The sequence below is a fragment of the Pinus tabuliformis genome, chromosome 8 (genome assembly GCF_031772625.1).
Source record: "Pinus tabuliformis cultivar Carrire ecotype Pingquan chromosome 8, CPIR1, whole genome shotgun sequence".
Classification (NCBI taxonomy): domain Eukaryota; kingdom Viridiplantae; phylum Streptophyta; class Pinopsida; order Pinales; family Pinaceae; genus Pinus; species Pinus tabuliformis.
Window position 1 is genome coordinate 1,503,567,144 of NC_142294.1, and position 19,818 is coordinate 1,503,586,961.

Consider the following 19,818-nt stretch of genomic DNA (forward strand, 5'->3'; position numbering starts at 1 on the left):
TGCAAGCCTCACATGGATGTCCAATCCGTGTGTCCTGTGTCGTTTGAACTATGGGGACGCAGATGTGATACTGAACGAAAATACAGACGAAACCGAATTAAAAAACATTGCAAGGCAATTTACTGACTCAGTTACATCTTTCTCTCGCTCCAATAAGGAAAGAAATAACTATATACACAAATAAAAAAATACCTCAAATTTTGATGGGGGCTTGTAGATCCAATTGTTGTCCGGATGCGCAGACGCACATTCTCTCCGTCCATTGCTTTGGCGGGTTCGAACCCTGAGGCCATACATTTCATGTCGAACCAAATGAAAGAGCGTGTCCCACCAGTCGTATCCTTCCTTTATAATTGGAGACCAAGCAAATTATGTTTTCTGTTTGTGCCACTCCTTTATGTTGTACTTGCAAGAGGCACACAGCGAGTTTGAACACAATCAAACCAGGAACTAGCGGGTTCGAACCCAATCAAACCAAATGGAAGAGCTCATCTCCCTTCCGTTTAATTTGAGATAGGTAAAACCATCCAAATATATCTTCAGCTAAAAGACGGTGTTCGATGAACGGTAAAATTTAATTTTATATGTCTAAATTTAATATTGAAGTTTCATGTTAATAATGGTTTGAAAAATAATATATATATATATCAAAATTTTCTTTTAAATATTAAATTGAAGTTAAATTACTTAAACCATATAAATTGTAAATTATATGAAGTTTTAATATTATTTAATAAATAATATTAATTTAATTAATTTATTGGAAGAATTTTTTATATATAGTTTTGTTTAACTATTTTACCTCGGAAATTTAGACATTTAAAAAAAATAAAATAAGTATTTTATTATATAATTATAGATAATTAATGGATATTAACTATAAAAAATTATAGAATTATTTAAAAAAATTTCCCTCTAAAAAAATTAATACAAGTATTTCTAAATCATAATAACTTTCATGAATTAAAAATTAAAGAAATTCTTATTATAACAAAATAATCTGTAATTGTGATTTATTATGATTATATTCAATATATCTAAAGATGAAGTCTTTTTCATATTTAACTTTGTTAATGTTATAAAGATGAAAATTTTGTTTTATTGTTTTAAGTTAATGATATGGAGTTATATAGAGCTAGGAGGAACAATTGTTATTCTCTTCATCAAATTTTGATTCTCCTAAATGATAAGTCAAACTTATATAATAAGTGTGTACTTCTATAAAGAGAAAAAGACAAATAGAAATTTTTTTAATCCACATTCTCTATATGTTAAAAATTGTACTCCATATTATTGTTAATCATTTTATTGCACAAGCACACATAAAACACTATTCAAAATAAGTAAAAAAAATTCAAACTAAATGCAAAATGCTAAAAACAATCCAGATTCAAATAGTCCTTATCACCTATCATTAAGTCATGATAGGTTTTGCGACTCTTTAAAAAGAAGTTTAGATATTAAGATTTTTTTAGTTAAAATACTTAATCATCACCTATCATTAAGTCATGATAGGTTTTGCCACTCTTTAAAAAGAAATTCAGATATTAAGATTTTTTCGTTAAAATACTTAACCATCGTATTTCTCCAAAAATAAAAATAAAAGTGAATTCTCACATCTCTTATTTTAATAAAATATTATTCCCTTTACAATTCTCAAACTTCTACCTAAAATTTTATATATATATATAATATTTAAAAAATTATATATATATATATATATATATATATATATATATATATATATATAATTTAACGAAAAAATATATTTCAACAATTTGAATCAATATAACATTATGTTCATTTTATAAATATTTCTACCAATAACTTTTAGTGTCATTGTAATTAAATATACACGAAAATTCATCTCACAAGTACTTTTACTGTGTCATTGTAATTAAATATACACGAAAATTCATCTCACAAGTACTTTTACTGGTCACCACAAGTAACGTATACTGCAACAACATTCATTCAAAGGAAAGCCACTCGAAAGTCGAAGCTTCCATTGCAATTAAATGTTACACGGTACACCAATTTCGTCAGTACTTGGGTATACGTTGTATTTTATACTTTTATGACTAATTCCATTTTTTATTTTTATGTTCAAAATTTTTAATTAATTTTCATATTAAATTATAAAGTTTTATGTTAGCTATGGAGTTTGTCTTCCAGACCTGGAATGATGCATTAAAATCAAATCAAATATGTCCGGGAAGACTTTTGAATGACACATTATTATAATTTTTTGGTGATGTATTATAATTTTTTTAGTAATTATTGTGTTAATAGTATTTAATTGTATATTTTTTTAATAATAATTTAATTTTTGTTTATAAAAAAATGTATATGTAAAGTAAATATTTATTTTTTTAAATATAAATATTAAATTTTACAAATAAAAAATTATTTTTCATTTATAATAATAAAAAAAATTATAATAATTATTATAATAATAACAAATTATATTAAATTTAATTAATTAAAATTAAAATACAATAAGCAAACTATGTTAAAATAAATTAATATAAATTCATTTTAGTTGAAGTTTTTAAAGTACTACCCGGATTGAGGTAATATGAATAGATTTAGCTTTTGAAATTAGCTGACAGTACTCAGGTGACTGTTATGTGCCAATGTTTGTTGTAATTGTAATTGTATCGCGTTCCAAGTCTAATAAATAAATATTTATATAAATTTTAGTATTAAAGTTCTAATATTCTTTATCACTTCATTTAATGAAAAAGAAAGATTTAGAATTGCATATTTACTTTAAAAAACAACGCATATGCTGAAATGATGATTTATGAGCCAGACTCTCCCGCTTGGACCTTTTAAATGAGGTCCTGAAACATGAAAACCGTTATTAACTTATAAGTTACATTAGTTGTTGGTTATTAGTTAATTTTTAATATTTACTACCTTAGCGTGTGTCTAGTTACTTATAATCTTTCAATTATAACCTAAGTTAAAAGAGTTATATGGGTCTTTTGGTTTTTCTTTGGTTTGTACATTAAAATGGGCATTGAATAAGATCGAGTCTTTTTGAGGTTAGTTTCATAGGTTCATGTGGGTTAGGCTAACTGTAAGAATGAAAATTTCTTTCTACGATCACGTGTAACTATTAACAATTAGATATTATATCTGTATAGGAATGACAGAGGATACCATTCAAGATTTCCCATAAAAATGGCTATATGAAATCAGTTTGTGTAACTTTATTCTTATGATATGTAATTTTTGTCGAAGAGTAAGGAAATGATTAAAACTGTCACACAGAATCAATATAATTACCCTACCAATTTGAGATTATTTATTAGACTTACATTTCTATTCTATTTGGCTTTAATTATTTTAGAAAAGGAAAAACCTACATGTGAAAAAGAATTGAACTCACTTGGATTTTCTCTTTTTCTTCGGCCTTATTATGTATGGACAGCAACGACCACTCCATTGCGTAAGCTGTTACACAGAATCAATATAATTTACCCCGTGCAGCCACTCCTTTCAGCCTGCCAAAATTAATTAACATTAGAAAGCGATCTGACAATGGAAGAATCTCAAATATTTCATCATACCCCATGAAAGAAAAAAGAAAAGACAAGTAAATAAATAGATCTACCAGATCCATCAGTGAAAAAGAAAAGTTATAACAACTAAGCATACCGCAGAATTTTTTTACGGCCCTTCTAACTCTAATTGCTTGCAAGCCTGAAGTGGATGCCTAATCAGTGTGCTTCCTGCATCGGCAATTTGGGCGGGATCTAACTCTGAGGAGACACTAAACCTTATTGCGTAACCTTGTATTGTTTTTTTTCTTCGGTTGTCTGAGAAGGAAAACTATGAAGGTTGTTACACAGAATCAATCAATCTAATCTACCAATATATTCATTTATATCCTATCCTAAGTTAATTATTAAAAAAAAAAAGAAACCTACCTGTTCATCAAGAAGAAACCACTGAGTTGGATTCTTTTCTTTTTCTTCTGCCATATTTGAGACAATCACTCATTGGTAACTATTTCGTTTGCTCCTGCCAAAATTAATTAGCATCAGAATTCGCTGTGATCAATGGAGATCACAAATATTGCATCAAATTCAATGAAAAAGGAGCAGACTAGGAAACATATAGTTCTACCAGATCCATGGGTTAAAAAGAAAAGTTTGGAAGACAACACATACAGCAGATTTTGATATAGATGTTTAACCTCTATGTTCCAGATGGGCAATTTTGGCATCTTTGAATCCTGAGCACAAAAATACATATCATACTAAATTCGAGATAAAATCAAATAAAAAAACAGATTCATCTACAACCCTCAAATGAGAAACAAAAAGTTATCTGCAGATTTTGATGGGCGGCCTCGTCTAAATCGCCATGTATCACACCTCGAGGACATAAATCACATATAAATCCGAGATGAAACCAAATCAAAAATTCATTTCCTTTCTTTCCGTGTCTTTCTCCTCATCTTTCTCTCGCACTGCACAACACAAGAAGCCACCAGACAGAGACACACAAACAACAGACGTGCATTACTACATACACAGAACAACACAAAGACATAAACAGACACAGAGCACAAACAAATGAAAAAGGTTGATATTTATTTTAGTAATATTCATTATATTTAGTTTTATAGTTGGTTTAATTAGTAAAGTCTTAGTTATTATTGAAAGATAGAAGGGTCAAGTTTTCTTTTGCTATTTTTCCTCATATATAGGGACACCTCATAAATAAGTCATGAAGGGATCCCTTCAAGTGGATCAATTTATGGGTGGATCCACCAAATACAAATATTTAAGCCAAATATACTTGGCACATGTATTTTTATTTTTATAAATACTATAAATTTATTTTGTTAAACAATACAAATAAAAATGATATATATATATATATATAATTAATGAATGAAATATTAAAATACATTAAAATTAATTAAAAATATTTATTAAAATTTAATATCTAAACTTTAACAATTTCTTCTCTCAGTTGAAGAAAATTTTATAAGTTCTCAATGCAACCAATTTGAATAAAAATAATTAAAACCTTTACAATCAATTATAACTAATTCATAAACAAATAAATAAAAATATTAAAACTTTTACAAAATATTTAAAAATTATGAATTTTTTTTACAGAATCCTGAATAATTAAAAGTCGAAAACTTTTCAAAAACGTGATTCCTTACTCCTATGAAAAAAATGGTAACTCACACTTGTTAATCATGATTTACCATATTTAGAGGAAATTTTTTTCTTAAAGTTGAATTTTGATGGCAACTAGCAACCTCCCCATATGCATGCAATAGCGTGCAAGCCACATATACCATAAACTCATAATTCATCTTAAGAATTCATATTAAAACCAAGACGTCTAGAGACCACTAAAAATCAAAGTCAAGATCCTAGACTCCAATGGGACACCTATCCTTCCAACGTAGATCCTAGACTCCAATGGGACACCTATCCTTCCACTGTAAGTCCTAGAATCCAATGGGACACCTATCCTTCCAGCTTAGATCCTAGACTCCAATGGAACACCTATCCTTCCAGCGTTACTATGAAAGAGTATGAGCGTCATTTTTGAGAATTTAAACTTGAGTGAAAAGAAAGTAATAAATTATCTTAACTATTCAATCTACCTTTATTTGATGCATACTTAAAAAAAGCTATAAATATAACTAATTAGGACCCAAATCTAAAAAAAAAATTTCCCATTACAAGTGAACACTAAATTGGAAAAAGTTTCCAATTGCAAGTGAACACTAAAGGAAATGATCGTACAAGACAAGAGGAATAGGCAAATTGAAGTTTTAAATTTTCCCATTTTATCTTATCATTTCGTAAATATTTGGAAAATCTAGGTCTTTTGTTTGTGGAAGCCAAACACACTTAAAGATGTGGTGTAAAATGGAGTTATAACTATACTAAGACTTCACTTGAAAAATGGAAAACGAATGTGGTTATATTAACCTTTTTTATGGGTAAGGAAATCAATTTCACATGTAGAATAAAACAATTAATGCAAGTGGTGTGAATTTTAAACTATATTTAAGACATCCTAATGTAACTACATCCATGCAAAGAGGCTTCTCCATATTGTTAGACACGTACCCTGTAAAGCAAACTGTTATCAGTTGTGGTATAAAGATGTTGTTGGAAGGAATTAATTCCAACTACCCACCATTATTACAGCCGCTAGATTAATCTAGAATTCAGCAGATGTTTTAGGTGTAGTTTCTAGAATTCATTGACAAATGGGCAAGCTTCCTGGAGAAGCCACCGCCCCATCAAACTCCAGAAATTTCTCTGTCATGTATAAATACCTATTCATCATCGAATGAAGGCAAGTGTTCAGAGTTCTGTGTTTATGTGATCAGCTGTGTGCTCTCTGATTTGGTATCAGAGTAGGTGTGAGGTGAGGCTGAGTTGTGAGTGATTAGAGTGTGAGATCACTGTTGCAGAGTGATCAGTGTCTGTTGCAGAGTGTCCGTGTTGCAGAAAGACTAGTGTGGAGCGCAGGTTGGAGTTTGCAAGTTGTTGCAGTTACAGTGCGGTGTATCGTTGTGTGTAGTTTGGACGCTAGAGCTGGAGTGGCTTTAGTGGTGTGGAGATTCAATACTGTGGCAGTCGTGTGAGGAGAACGCTGGCCTGGGGACCGCGATGTGGTTGCTCTGGTGAAAGGCAAAATGGATGAAGCTGCTATGTAAGAAATTGTTGCGTAGGAGGACCGTGTGTAAGTTTTTTTTTGCTGCCATAAAATCTTTTGCTGCCGTAATGTTGTGTGTATTTTTCTGTTTTGATGTTAAGAAAACATTGAAGGAAGCAAGGTGTTGAAGCGGTGATTGTCTCAGATCTTGAGGGGCACGCTGTGGGTGATATTCCTGGGGTGAGAAGGCAGTTATGATTCTAGATATTCCTTTCCTTAGTGAAATTTTTTGAATCAGGGTTTAACATTTTTTTTATTTTGTATTAAGTTTGGATAATAGTTTTTACATTGGGCGGCTGCTTAAGAATTCAGGGCTGAGCAAACGTGCAAGCTCTGCTCGTTAATGGCGGGGAATAGGAATAGTGTTTCTTTGGTTGCAGCTGTAAACCATGAGAAGGGGGAACTCTCAGGTGTGTGATATGTAATTATAAGTGACTGTGTAGATAGGGATATCAGTTGTTCGTGACGTTGGCTTTGAAGAAAAGAGAATGTCACAGTTTGTGTTATGTTAATTCAATATCATATTTATTGTTAAAAAAAAAAAGAGGAGTGTTATTATTGGTGATATATATATATATATATATATATATAAAAAGAGAGAAGGGTAAAGGACTTTCTATTAGTTTTTGGGCTGAAGCCATTAATACAGTTGTATATCTTAAAAATAGAAGCCCTACTAATTATCTTGAGCATAAAACACCATTTGAAGCATTTTATGGTTTTAAACCTAAAGTTAGTCATTTAAGGATATTTGGATGCAAGGCCTTTGCTCATATTCCTAAAGAGGATAGGAGAAAGTTAGATGCCAAAGCCATCAAATGTATTTTTATTGGATATTGCACTGATCAAAAAACATATAAAATGTATGATCCAAGTACTCACAAGGTATTTGCAAGTAGAGATGTTATATTTCATGAGCATGTAAATAAAAAAATAAAAGAAGATGAACATAATACATGGCAGTCTTCTTATGAAAGCTTTAAGGAAGAAGAAGAAGTTGTGGAATCAACCCAAGAACTAGAACACATGGACATTCCAAAATACACATCAAGGGATCAAAGTCCACAAAGAAGTGATAAAGGCACTCCACAGAAAAGAAAAGGAGAAGTTACTCCACAAAGTAATGAACCTCTAAGAAGGTCAACACGACAGATTCAAGCCCCCATCAAGTATAAAGATTATGCTTTAATGTCTCAAGTGATGACTGTTTTTGAGCCCTTAAACTATGAACAAGCCAAAAATCATAAAGAATGGATGGAAGCTATGAAAGAAGAATATGACCCTATAATGAAAAATGAAACTTGGGAATTAACGGAATTAGCTGAAAATAAAGTCCCTCTGGATCAAAATGGTTGTACAAGACAAAATTTAATGCAGATGGTAGCATAAACAAGTATAAGGCAAGATTGGTTGCAAAAGGTTATTCACAAAAAGAAGGTATAGATTATGAAGATACTTTTTCTCCGGTTGCAAAAATGAATACAATCAGAATAATGATAGCATTGGCAACTAGATATGATTGGAAGCTACATCAATTAGATGTAAAGTCAGCTTTTCTAAATGGCGACTTAAAAGAAGAGATTTATCTTGTTCAACCAGAAGGATTTGTAAAGAAAGGACAAGAACATCTTGTATGCAAGTTAAAGAAAGCCTTATATGGACTAAAACAGGCCCCCAGATATTGGTATGAGAAAATTGACAAATTCTTCTTTCAGCAAGGATTTAAAAGGAGTAAAAATGATCCTAATTTGTATGTCAAGACAGATAGAAATGGGGATATAGTATTACTTTCTATATATGTTGATGATCTAATAATAACAGGGAATGCTGATAAGTTAATCACATATATAAAAATAAAGTTATCACAGGAATTTGAGATGAAGGATCTTGGTGAAATGCACTATTGTCTAGGTCTTGAAGTATGGAGAAATGATGGAAGAACCATAATCACACGAAGAAAATATACAAATGAAGTACGAAAGAGATTTCATATGAATGAATGTAAAGCAATGAGTACTCCATTGGAACAAAATATCAAATTAAGAAGTGATGATGGAACAAAAGAGGTGAATGGAACATTGTATCAATAATTAGTGGGAAGTTTGAATTATCTCACTACCACCAGACCAGACATTGCTTATGCAGTAAGCATGCTTAGTCAATTCATGGCTAAGCCTCATGAAAACCATTGGATAGCTGCAAAAAGGGTCCTTCGATACTTAAAGGGAACTATCAATTTTGGTATTGAATATACTAATGCTTGTAATGTTGAATTGACAGGTCATTCTAATTCTGACTGGGCCAGAAATCCAGATGATAGGAAATCCACCATTGGATACGTCTTCAACATAGGATCGGGAGCTATATCATGGAGCAGCAAGAAACAGGCAACAATTTCCTTGTCATCAACTGAAGCAGAATATAAAGCATTATGTAGTGGCACCTGTGAAGCTATATGGCTCAAAAGAATACTTGAAGAGGTTGGTGAAGGTCAACAAGAACCTACAGTGATCAGAGGTGACAATCAAAGCACCATCAAACTAGGGAACAATCATGTATGTCATGCAAGGTCAAAGCATATAGACACACAATATCATTTTGTAAGAGAAAAGGTCCAATCAAAAGAAATTTCTCTAATGTATTGTAATACAAATGAGAATGTAGCTGACATATTCACTAAGCCTCTTGGGAAGGCAAAATTTGAGTTTTGTAGAAGTAAGTTATGTGTTGTAGAAAATCAAGATTATATTGTAAGCCTAGCTGAGACTTAGACCAGCAGGCATGTTTACAGTGTCTTATATATTTGTTATATGGTTGGAATTAAGGGGGAGTGTTGGAAGGAATTAATTCCAACTACCCACCATTATTACAGCCACTAGATTAATCTAGAATTCAGCAGATGTTTTAGGTGCAATTTCTAGAATTGATTGACAAATGGGCAAGCTTCCTGGAGAAGCCATCGCCCCATCAAACTCCAGAAATTTCTCTGTCATGTATAAATACCTATTCATCATTGAATGAAGGCAAGTGTTCAGAGTTCTGTGTTTATGTGATCAGCTGTGTGCTCTCTGATTGATGTTCCATACGGAATATGGGCATTGTTCAACGTGTATATGAAGTCAAGTCTTATCTGTGTATATGACCTACAAAGCATAAATAAATAGGACAGATTAACAAAGAGGTTGAACTAACGTTTTGCTTTGCTCTACTCTAACAAAGTGGACTAACTAGAATTTATTTTGACCTACTCTAATGTCGGACTTAAGATTTATGTTTGAAATGTTATGAATATTTATTAAGATTTATGTTATGAAATGTACGTGTAAATTTTTATTAAAAAAATAATAATTTTTAAAAATCCATATTTTATATTATAATATATATGTTATATGTTAATTTATTTTAAAGAAAAGATAATTATATATATATTTCTTTGCGTAAATATTATTTATTTTCATGTTTTAAAGTAAAACTTAATATGAATTTTATTTTATTTTATTTATATTAAATAACATCATTAAATAATTTAATTATGTGATATTTTTAAAAAATGTTAATCACTTTGTTTTTTTTTTTTAATATTATGTTAATATCAAATTGAATACTAAAGAAGTTACACATTTCTTTTATAACATATTATAAAAAATACTACAAAATTAAACATCAATATGATATATAAATATAAACATTATCTCAAAAAGCATATAAATTTATAATAATGTACTAACAATCAAATTATAAATAATTCTTAAGAACTTTCTAAATTTTTAATCTTAATTTTAAGATTATTTCATATAATTTCTCCTCCTTGCATGAAAATGTTTCCAAATATACACCATTTGATGTAAAATATTATTAAATGTATTCTTTTATTTATTATTTAGATAAATACCTCAATATTTATTACTGAAATAAACAATATAACAATTACTATATAAATTAAAATAAATTATGTTATTAATTTAAAATATTATCCAATTAAATAATATATGCTGCAATTTATATAGGTTTGGAATGTATTAAAAATGTTTTTGCTTGGCTAAGATTTTATGTTCCACAAGGGGTAAGGAAATAAGTTAACAACCAAAGGCCCAAAGGCATCCAGCAGGAGTGAAAAGGTGCCCCCTTATGGTTTTCCTTGAACAAGAGAACTGAGTCAAATTGTTTTTGTGGATAACATTAAGTGATGATTGTCTCCATTGCTATTTTGACGACTAAATTATGATGGGTTTCCCACTGTTCTATATATTGCAACTTACATATTGTTTTAAAAGAAACACTACAACTTATTTGATATTAATTATCATTCATATATATATTGAGTTTTGTGGGACTACATCTTCATCATGTCCAATATATCACCCCGATTAGGGGCAAGGAATTGAACCGATGACTTCACATCAAGGAGTACCTTAACAGAGAACCGGTGACTTCACATCAAGGAGTGCCTTAACATAGCACTTGTTCACCATCTATCTAAGACCCTGTGGACTACTTATGATATATATTGAAATTTATAAGATATTAATTATTTTAATATCAAGGGGTGGAAGGAGATGAGGGATTGAGTCTTAAATCTCGATGGAATTCAAGAAATGAATAGGGGAGGGATTGAGTCTCAAATCCCGATGGAATTCAAGAAATGAAGTATTCATGGGACTTGGCCAATGGACAAAAAATGTCGCAGAAATGTATGGGCTTCTTTTTGGACTCCAATTGGCTAAAGATCGAGATGTCTCCAAGATAGTGATTATGGGGGATTCCCTTATAACTATTCAACACCTACAAAAGGGTTCTCTCCCCAAGAACAAGCATCTAATCCTTTTTCTCAGGAGAATCTATAATATGTTGGATTCATTTTCTTAAGAGGCCTATTACCACATTTTAAGAAGTCAAAGCAAAGAGGCGGATGCACAGGCTAACCAAATATCTCTCTTGGAAGCAGGTCAGTTTGTTGTCAGCGACTTGTCTGGAGAGAAGGTTATACCATGAAGAAATTCATCCAAGAAATTTTCATTTCTCTCAACATTAGAGTTGTTGGATATATGCACATTGTGCATTACAATATGAAGGTTTCTACTACTCCTTATTCAGCCCCCTGTCTCCTTCATTATTTATAAACATGTGTTTATATTTCGGTGTCGGGGCCTATCACCATGGATGAGGTGTCAAATTGTGGGTGTGGAGGCCATGCGCTCACACATCCATCGCTTGTGGCATCATATGAAACCCGAAAATCCTTTATTTTCTCCTCTGCCCTCGTACCAAGCTCTTTGAAGGATAGATGGTGGGGAGATTTAATGAACTTCATTGTTGATTCGATCTCTAAGGTGTGGGAATTCTCGAGACTTAAGGTAGCATCCATGGCTAGTGTTAAAATGGCAATCAAGCATGTATGAATTCGATGGTGTTTGTTTGTGAGCCAAGCCTTCCTTTCTAGTGGTTAGTGGGAATTTCACGCCTTTGTAGACTCCAGAGACATAAAGAACTCCTTCAAATGCATGAGCCCCTGCTCGGTGTTGGGATTTTACTCTGGTTGGACTCATTGAAAGCGAAAATCATGGGAATTCTATTGCCCATTCCAAACTCAATTTTCCTCTTTCGCGTAGTAAGAAGTTGGGAATGTTTCCTTTCTGGTGTATTAATGGATTTTTTGGAATCACAAGAGGTCGGTTCTAAAGTTTCTCAACAAGGTTTAGTAATTCTCTTAATCAAATTTGGGGCTTCTCCAACACTTTGAGCGCTTCCAACTTTCTTTTCCTTGATCAGAGACATTATTGATTTGGGGATGTCAACAAGGGAGAAGCTTCAGACAATGCTAGAATAGTCGTTAATTGGTAGACTTTCATCAGTTTAGAATTCAATTACACTGTTACCTTTAGTTCTGTTTGTTTCGTTCTCTCTATAGGGAAGATGCCTTCTTTTCTGCCTATTTGAGGCTCTTCTTGAACCTTGAGTAGCTTGGTCATCCCTTTTTGTTAGTCACTCCCTCCTCATTCGCTCCTCCTGGTCTGTACACTCCCCTCCTATCTTCCAACCCTTTTGGCTCTTTATTTGTGCCATTTTGTCACTGAGTATCTCTAAATCTCAGTTCCTCCATTTTCTTCCTAACCCTTATGGAGAATAGGGTGTATATTCCAGTAGTCAAGGGATGCACAAGTCAATGCAATGTCCATCCTAATCCCTCGTAGGTTGTTAATATGAGAATGGCTAACTTCAATGACATATTCATCATCAGTCAAATACTATCCTCCTTTTGGCAAAAGAAATGCAAAAGCTCCAAGTAAAAGTGAACCAGCAAGAGGATGAGATTCATTGTCAACTTATTGAATTGCAATCTTAGAGGAATTCCAAGGAACATCGCAACACAACTAACAAATCTCTGCATTTCCCCTCGGATAAGATGTCAATTGACCCTCTTCCATGACTTATGATTGCATTTTCTAAAATTATTTTTTTGTCTCGTTAATTTTGTCATGCTTACAACTATAGAATGATTAGGAAAATGTATGTATCTCCTCTCCCTCTCACCCCACCACCTCCTCCCTCCAACACCTCACTCCACCTTCACCTTCCCCTTGCCCCTCACCCCACCTCTCCTCCCTTCCCCCCCCAACTCACCCCACGCTCCTCCATCTCTCTCTCATCCCACCTACCCTCCACCTCCCTCTTCCATCTCACCCCACCTCCCCACTCTCCACCTCCCTCCACACCAACCACTCCTCCCTGTCCCACCTCCCCCTGCCACTCCCTTTCTCCCTCTCATCCACCCCACCTCTCCTCCTCCCTCGAACTCCCTCTCCCTCTCCCTCGCACCACACCCCCTTGCCCCGCCTCTTCCTCCCACACACCCACCTCCATCCCCAACCTCTCCCTCTCACCCCACCACCTCTTACCCCTACTCCTCAGCCCACCTCCCTCCCCACCAAACCACTCCTCCCTATCGCAGCCCACCCCCTCTGCCACTCCCTTTCTCCCTCTCATCGACCCCACCTCCCTCTAACTCCCTCTCACTCTCACCAACCTTGCTCGTCCCTCTCCCTCTCCCTCTCACTCTCACTCTCACACCACCTTCTCCTCCCCTCCCTCTCACCCCACCACCTCCTCCCCCTACTCCTCTCTCTCCCCACCCACCTTCTTAGCAACATCACTTTCAATTACAATACATATTATAGCTTACTCAATGAATTTTTTGGGTTTTCGCTTGGTTTTTCTATTGAAAATCTTATAACTTGGAACAAAATATAAGCATTTCTAAAGCAAACTACCATTAGGCACAAAATTTAATACCAAATTTGCTCATTTATGTAACACACACACATATATCAATAGGAAAGTGATTAGCTATTTGTTTGGAGTATGAACTTGGTCAACTAATGAGGATATGTGTTCACAACATAGGTTATTAACGAGGTAACAATTTTTCCAATAGTAAAAATTCTAGCAAGTTAACTACTATTTAAAAAATCAAATTCAAAATAAATAAAAATATTAACTTCCAAACAAAATTGTGGTAAAAAACGCTTTTTACTAATATTCAGATTTATATTTAACAAGTATTTCAGATTTTAAATTCGGTACTGAATGGCTATTTAACAAGTATTTCAGATTTTAAATTCCGTACTGTAGCTAAGGCCAAAATCGAATGGTGGGCATATACACCCGCCCTTCATTTATGACCCTATAGCATGGGAAATATGGCTCGCCGAGCTATTTACCCTGGTTGTCTTTTCGTCTCATCGTTGCCTTTGTGTCTGCAACGTACAAACAACACCAAACTTAAGAGGCTGAAAATAAATAGCTTGTTATAGGGCATTATAAATAGCTTGTTAAGGCATTAATTGAGTGGAAGTTGTATAGGTTCATTGTTCAATTTTAGCCTTTGTTTCGGCAAAATCGAATGGTGGAGATATACCACTGCCACTTAATTAAATTAATGCCCTAGTATGCTGAATATTTATTGCCAACTTAAGATGGTGGTAACGGATTAAACGGAAATAAGATATTTAAATTCCGTATACATGTGTTTTCCACGTGTAAATTTCATAAATAGTCCTTTCAGGTTTGATAACGTAAAGCTTATAACGATGGGTTGAAGATATAAACAGTCTAAATTATAAAGGTTTTCAGGTTTGATAACGTAAAGTTGATAACGATGGCTTTGATATATAAATACTATAAATTATAAATTATAAATTATAGAAGGATTTTTTAAAGTTTATAATTTAAATTTAAAATTTATGGGAGGAGTTTGAACAATTATTTATGGGAATTATATTATTTTATAATAAATATATAAATAAAATAATTAATGGAACGATTTTGATAAAATTATGTAAAATTTAAATGAGGATTTTTTCAAATATTAAATACAATATAATTAATTTAATAAATTAAATGCTGATTAATATTGTATTTATTATTGAGAGGGAAGTGGAGAGAGGAAAAATATATTTGAATAATATAAACTAGAAAAACAAAATTCAAAATAATAAAATGGATTAATGATAATTAAAATAAATTTAAAAAATAATAATAATATAAAATCATTAAATTTATGTATAGTTAATTAATAAATGAAATGATTTTTTTTAAATATTTTTTTAGTCAATTTTGTTTAAAATTTGGTAGATATTTTTGAAAATCACAAGGTTGTTTAATTTACAAAAAAATTGTTTGATTTGCAAAATTCTAATGACTTTGGGAATTTTTGGGGTGTTGAATCTATTTATGCATTCAAAACTGCATTTTAAACAACAAAAAATTTCAATCTTGCTCTATAGCGAAATCTTTCCAAAAAAAAGATTTGTGTCTATTAATTAGACTGTGTCATAAATTTATATATAAATTATCCATTTAAGAGTGGAAGAATATGAAGAACAACAATAAATCAAATCCATTTCAGGTTTTTGATATTTCCACCTTTTTTTTATGGTTTTAGTTAACTTATAATTTTTTTTACTTACTTTACATGAAATTTACTATAACTTTGGCATAATGTATTGCATATAAAGTTTTATATGTTGATCATTATTGATGATGATGGTTAACGTCCACTGAGACCAAACTTTGGTCTATCGGACCTAAAGAAACGAATTATTTAGTTTGATTTAAGATTTTATTCCTATGTTCAAAAAGCTTGGAGAGAAGACTCCTAAGCTCGTTGTAATTTTGACAATGTAAAAGGCTAGGAAGGTTAGTATTGCAACAAAGATTTTGAAACTGAGATCTAATGTGGTTGTACGCGGGGCACTCTAAGAAGTGATTTTCATCCTCGATGTTCGTATTCTCACAGAGATGGCAGAACCTTTCCATCCATGGTGTTTTACAAACTGCCCGCTGACCCGTTTCACTATGGAGCTCATAGAGTTCGTTCTAATCTTGGCTATATTAATTTTCTTCTTTGAGCTAGTTAAAACAGAGAGATACTTTTGATCTTCTAGGGTGGGGTTGATGACCTCCTTATAATATCTTAATTTTATTTTAGCTGCTAAAACTTTCTCACACTACATTTTTTCTTTGAACTTAGAAGTAACAATATTTTTAATGTTATTAATGTTTTGCAATGCAACATTCTCGTCGATCTCCCAATGGTTTAACCAGGCCCTGGTGTATTTATACCAACCTCGTTTGAACTTTAGGTGCTTTTGGCTGGAATTTAAAGCTAGCTTATGAAGTCTATGGTCTCCTATGTTATTGAGTTTATGCTTGTAGAATAGAAGCCTAGTCATAGCTAGGCTCTTGATACGGGAAAGACCCATTTCTATAAGGAGAATATGATAGGGTGTGTTGCTTTTAATTTTGAGGTTACACATTATAAAACACTTCTATATTTGCTCAATCTTTCTCTAGGATTCTCTAGAGATGCTACAACCCGAAACCTCACATCCATATAAGATAACCGGAGTGACTAAAGTTTCAAAGAGGAACTTCTTTCTATCCCACATTATGAGATTTGTCATTTTACAATTATTTTCAAGACCAAAATAAGCTTTCCATTTCCCATTAATCATTTTCTCAATGCTATAGTTCCAGTTGAGCTTGTGATGAATATCAATTCCTAGATACTTGTAGGAAGACACTTCCTCCAAGTTACTATTGTCATACATAAAATTAGCATAAGTGTCCTTCTTGGATTTGATAATCATAACTTTTGTTTTGTTAGTGTTAACAATCATGCCCATGGTAGAGCAGAAATCCTTAAGAAGTATAAGTTGCTTATCAAGATCAGATGGGCACCTTGCGAGAAGAACAATATCGTTAGCGTAGAGAAGAAGGATGATGACTATCTCAGCTAAGATCGTGCCAACACATCTTGCTTCCTCTAAACAACCTTCTAGCTTGTCGATGTAAATGCCAAACAAGGTAGGGGAGAGGGGGCAACTTTGTTTAACTCCAATATTACACTTAATATCTTTCGACCACCCCTCATTGCTCTTTAACTTGGCAATTACATTCTCCTATAACCTTATAGCGACAGCTCTCAACTCAAAAGGAACCTTTAGCTCTTTTAATCTGTTCCAAAGGTTGTTTCTAGGAACCGTATTGAAAGCCTTTCTAAAGTCCACAAAGCAACAAAAGAGATTGGATTTATCATTGTGGCATTCCTCCACAATGATTCTAAGCGTAACGAGGTGGTCTGTTGTTGAGTGCTTCTTTCTAAAACCCGCTTGGCCTAAAAAACATTAACTTTTGCTCTTAGCCTAGTTACAATATAACACAACACTCTATATATATATATATATATATATGAAAAAAATATATGATTATAAAAAATAATAATTACAAATATTAAAATATAAAAAAATTATAATATATAGTTTCCAATTTGGATATAGAAATTAGAGTGAAGATAAAAATAAAATTAATTTTTTTTATAAAAAAGATACACTTATTTTTTGTATTATTATTAAAATAATAATTTTATAATATAATTATTATAGTTAGTTCAGAGGGTTAATTTAATTGGTTAGTTGAGTTTTATTGTTAAAACATTTTTGTTATTAAGAAGTCAATAGTTCAACTCTTTTAATACTGGTTTAATTTTTTCAATATTCTTTGAGTCAAGATCCTTGATTGAATTAACAAATAATAATCCCTTAAAATAGATCTAAGTAATACACAATATTTTATGGATATGGTAATAAAATCTTGAATTAAGAAATAATAATCCCTTAAAATGGATCTAAGTAATACAAAATATTTTATGGATATGGTAATAAAATTTTATAAATATAAAAATTATAATTACGAATCATTATAATAATATAATTTTTTTTTTTGGAGAATGGAATTGCATAATTACTCTTATAACCTATGCATGTACACTAATATAATGATACGATATGTGCGTAAGACTGCTGCTGAGACCTTTTAAATGAAATGCTGGAATGTAATGGAAATCATTAGCAGTCTACGCGTAGGCTACTTGGGCTAAATATACAACCTACGAAGAAGTCGATGAAGAGTCTACACGTATTTAAAAAAGAGTTGAAGAAGATATCACATTGATCTCGGTCGTAATTATTTTTTTGGGTTATTTTATTTTATTTTATTACGTGACTACTGGTACAGCTCATATTATCATGATGCAGTGTTAATCTTTTTAATAACAACGGTTAATGGTGTATTACACTCATTTGGATCCGGGACCGCCTAATGATGAAAACGTTGCTATAGCGCGGGTGTGCCAGCGTAGCGTCTAGGAGTTGAATTCACATTCCTGGCTTCAAATATTGGATCTGCCTGGTCGGGAACGAAGTTGCCCAATGGGGCGTAGATATGAATGATAGACATCACGCGTTATTATAACTGAAGATTTGTAATTCTCTAGCGTTTCCATTTCCGGCAATAAATAAATGAAATTAGGGTTTTTAGATAATCCTCCACTCAACTTTGAGGAATGGAATTGCATGTTTATTTCTAGAGCCTTTTCCTATACACTAATATAGGGATAAGACCCTTTTTTTGTGGACCTTTAAATATAATCCTGCAAATTTGCCAGCCTAGTCTCTAGGAGAAGAATTCACATTGTGGGTCAATATTAAATCTTACTTGGTCCGGAACGCAGTTGTCTAGAGTTGATACGAATGTTGGAAGAATTGCTCGAAAAGTTATGGAAATTTTAGTTATATTTAGAGAAAATTCGGCAAGGATTTTTGTAAATCCTAGTTATAGTTGTTAAATTTCAAAATTTTAGGTGTCTTAGACGTTTTTGATGGTGTTAAATCCATTTTCACCATCAAAAACACGATTAAAACACTGCCTCTACAAGATTTTTTGAATTTTTTTTGCCCAAATTACAACCACTTTTAACCAACCAAGCAATTCCTCCCCTCGTAAACGACTCAGATATGAATGATAGACATGTTCTCGAAATTAGTTGAAAGTCGTCACGTGTTATTATAACTCTCAATATTTGTAATTCTCTAGTGTTTCCAATTCCAACAATCAATAAATGAAATTAGGGTTTTAATATAATCTTTCACTCTCCTTTGAGGAATGGAATTGCATGTTTATTTCTAGAGCCTATGCCTATAAGCACTAATAAGTGGATAAGATCTTTTTTCGTGGACCTTTTAAATGGAATCATGGGATGCCATAACGAGTTTACAATTTGGATATTTTGGCTAGATCTACAACCTATGTAGAAGTTGATAAAAGGTCTACAATTAATGTTAGTAAAAAAAATTCACATAGGTAATTGAATTTTTATTGCTTTTCTTTTATTGCGTTTGTAATACTAGTTATATATATTATGATGAAGAGTTTGATGTAAGAAAGTCATTTTAATAATAATAATGTTAAAGGTGTTATTAGATTTATTTGGACCTCACAATGTTTAATTATGAAAAGTTTAATTGAATCTAGAGCTACAATGAAATGGATACTAGATTGATTTTCTCTCTAGGATATAAGGATGATGCAATGAGATTCGTTGGTAAGTTTTTGTGGTCACTTTAAAAGGGATCCCATTCTATTATGTGTAACAACTAACAATTAAGTTTTGTTTAAGCTCTAAAAGAGTACAATAATTTGACTTTTGTAATTTACAATTTCTGTAATAGCTTTGGAAAATTATTAAAAATGTTATAAATAAACAATAAA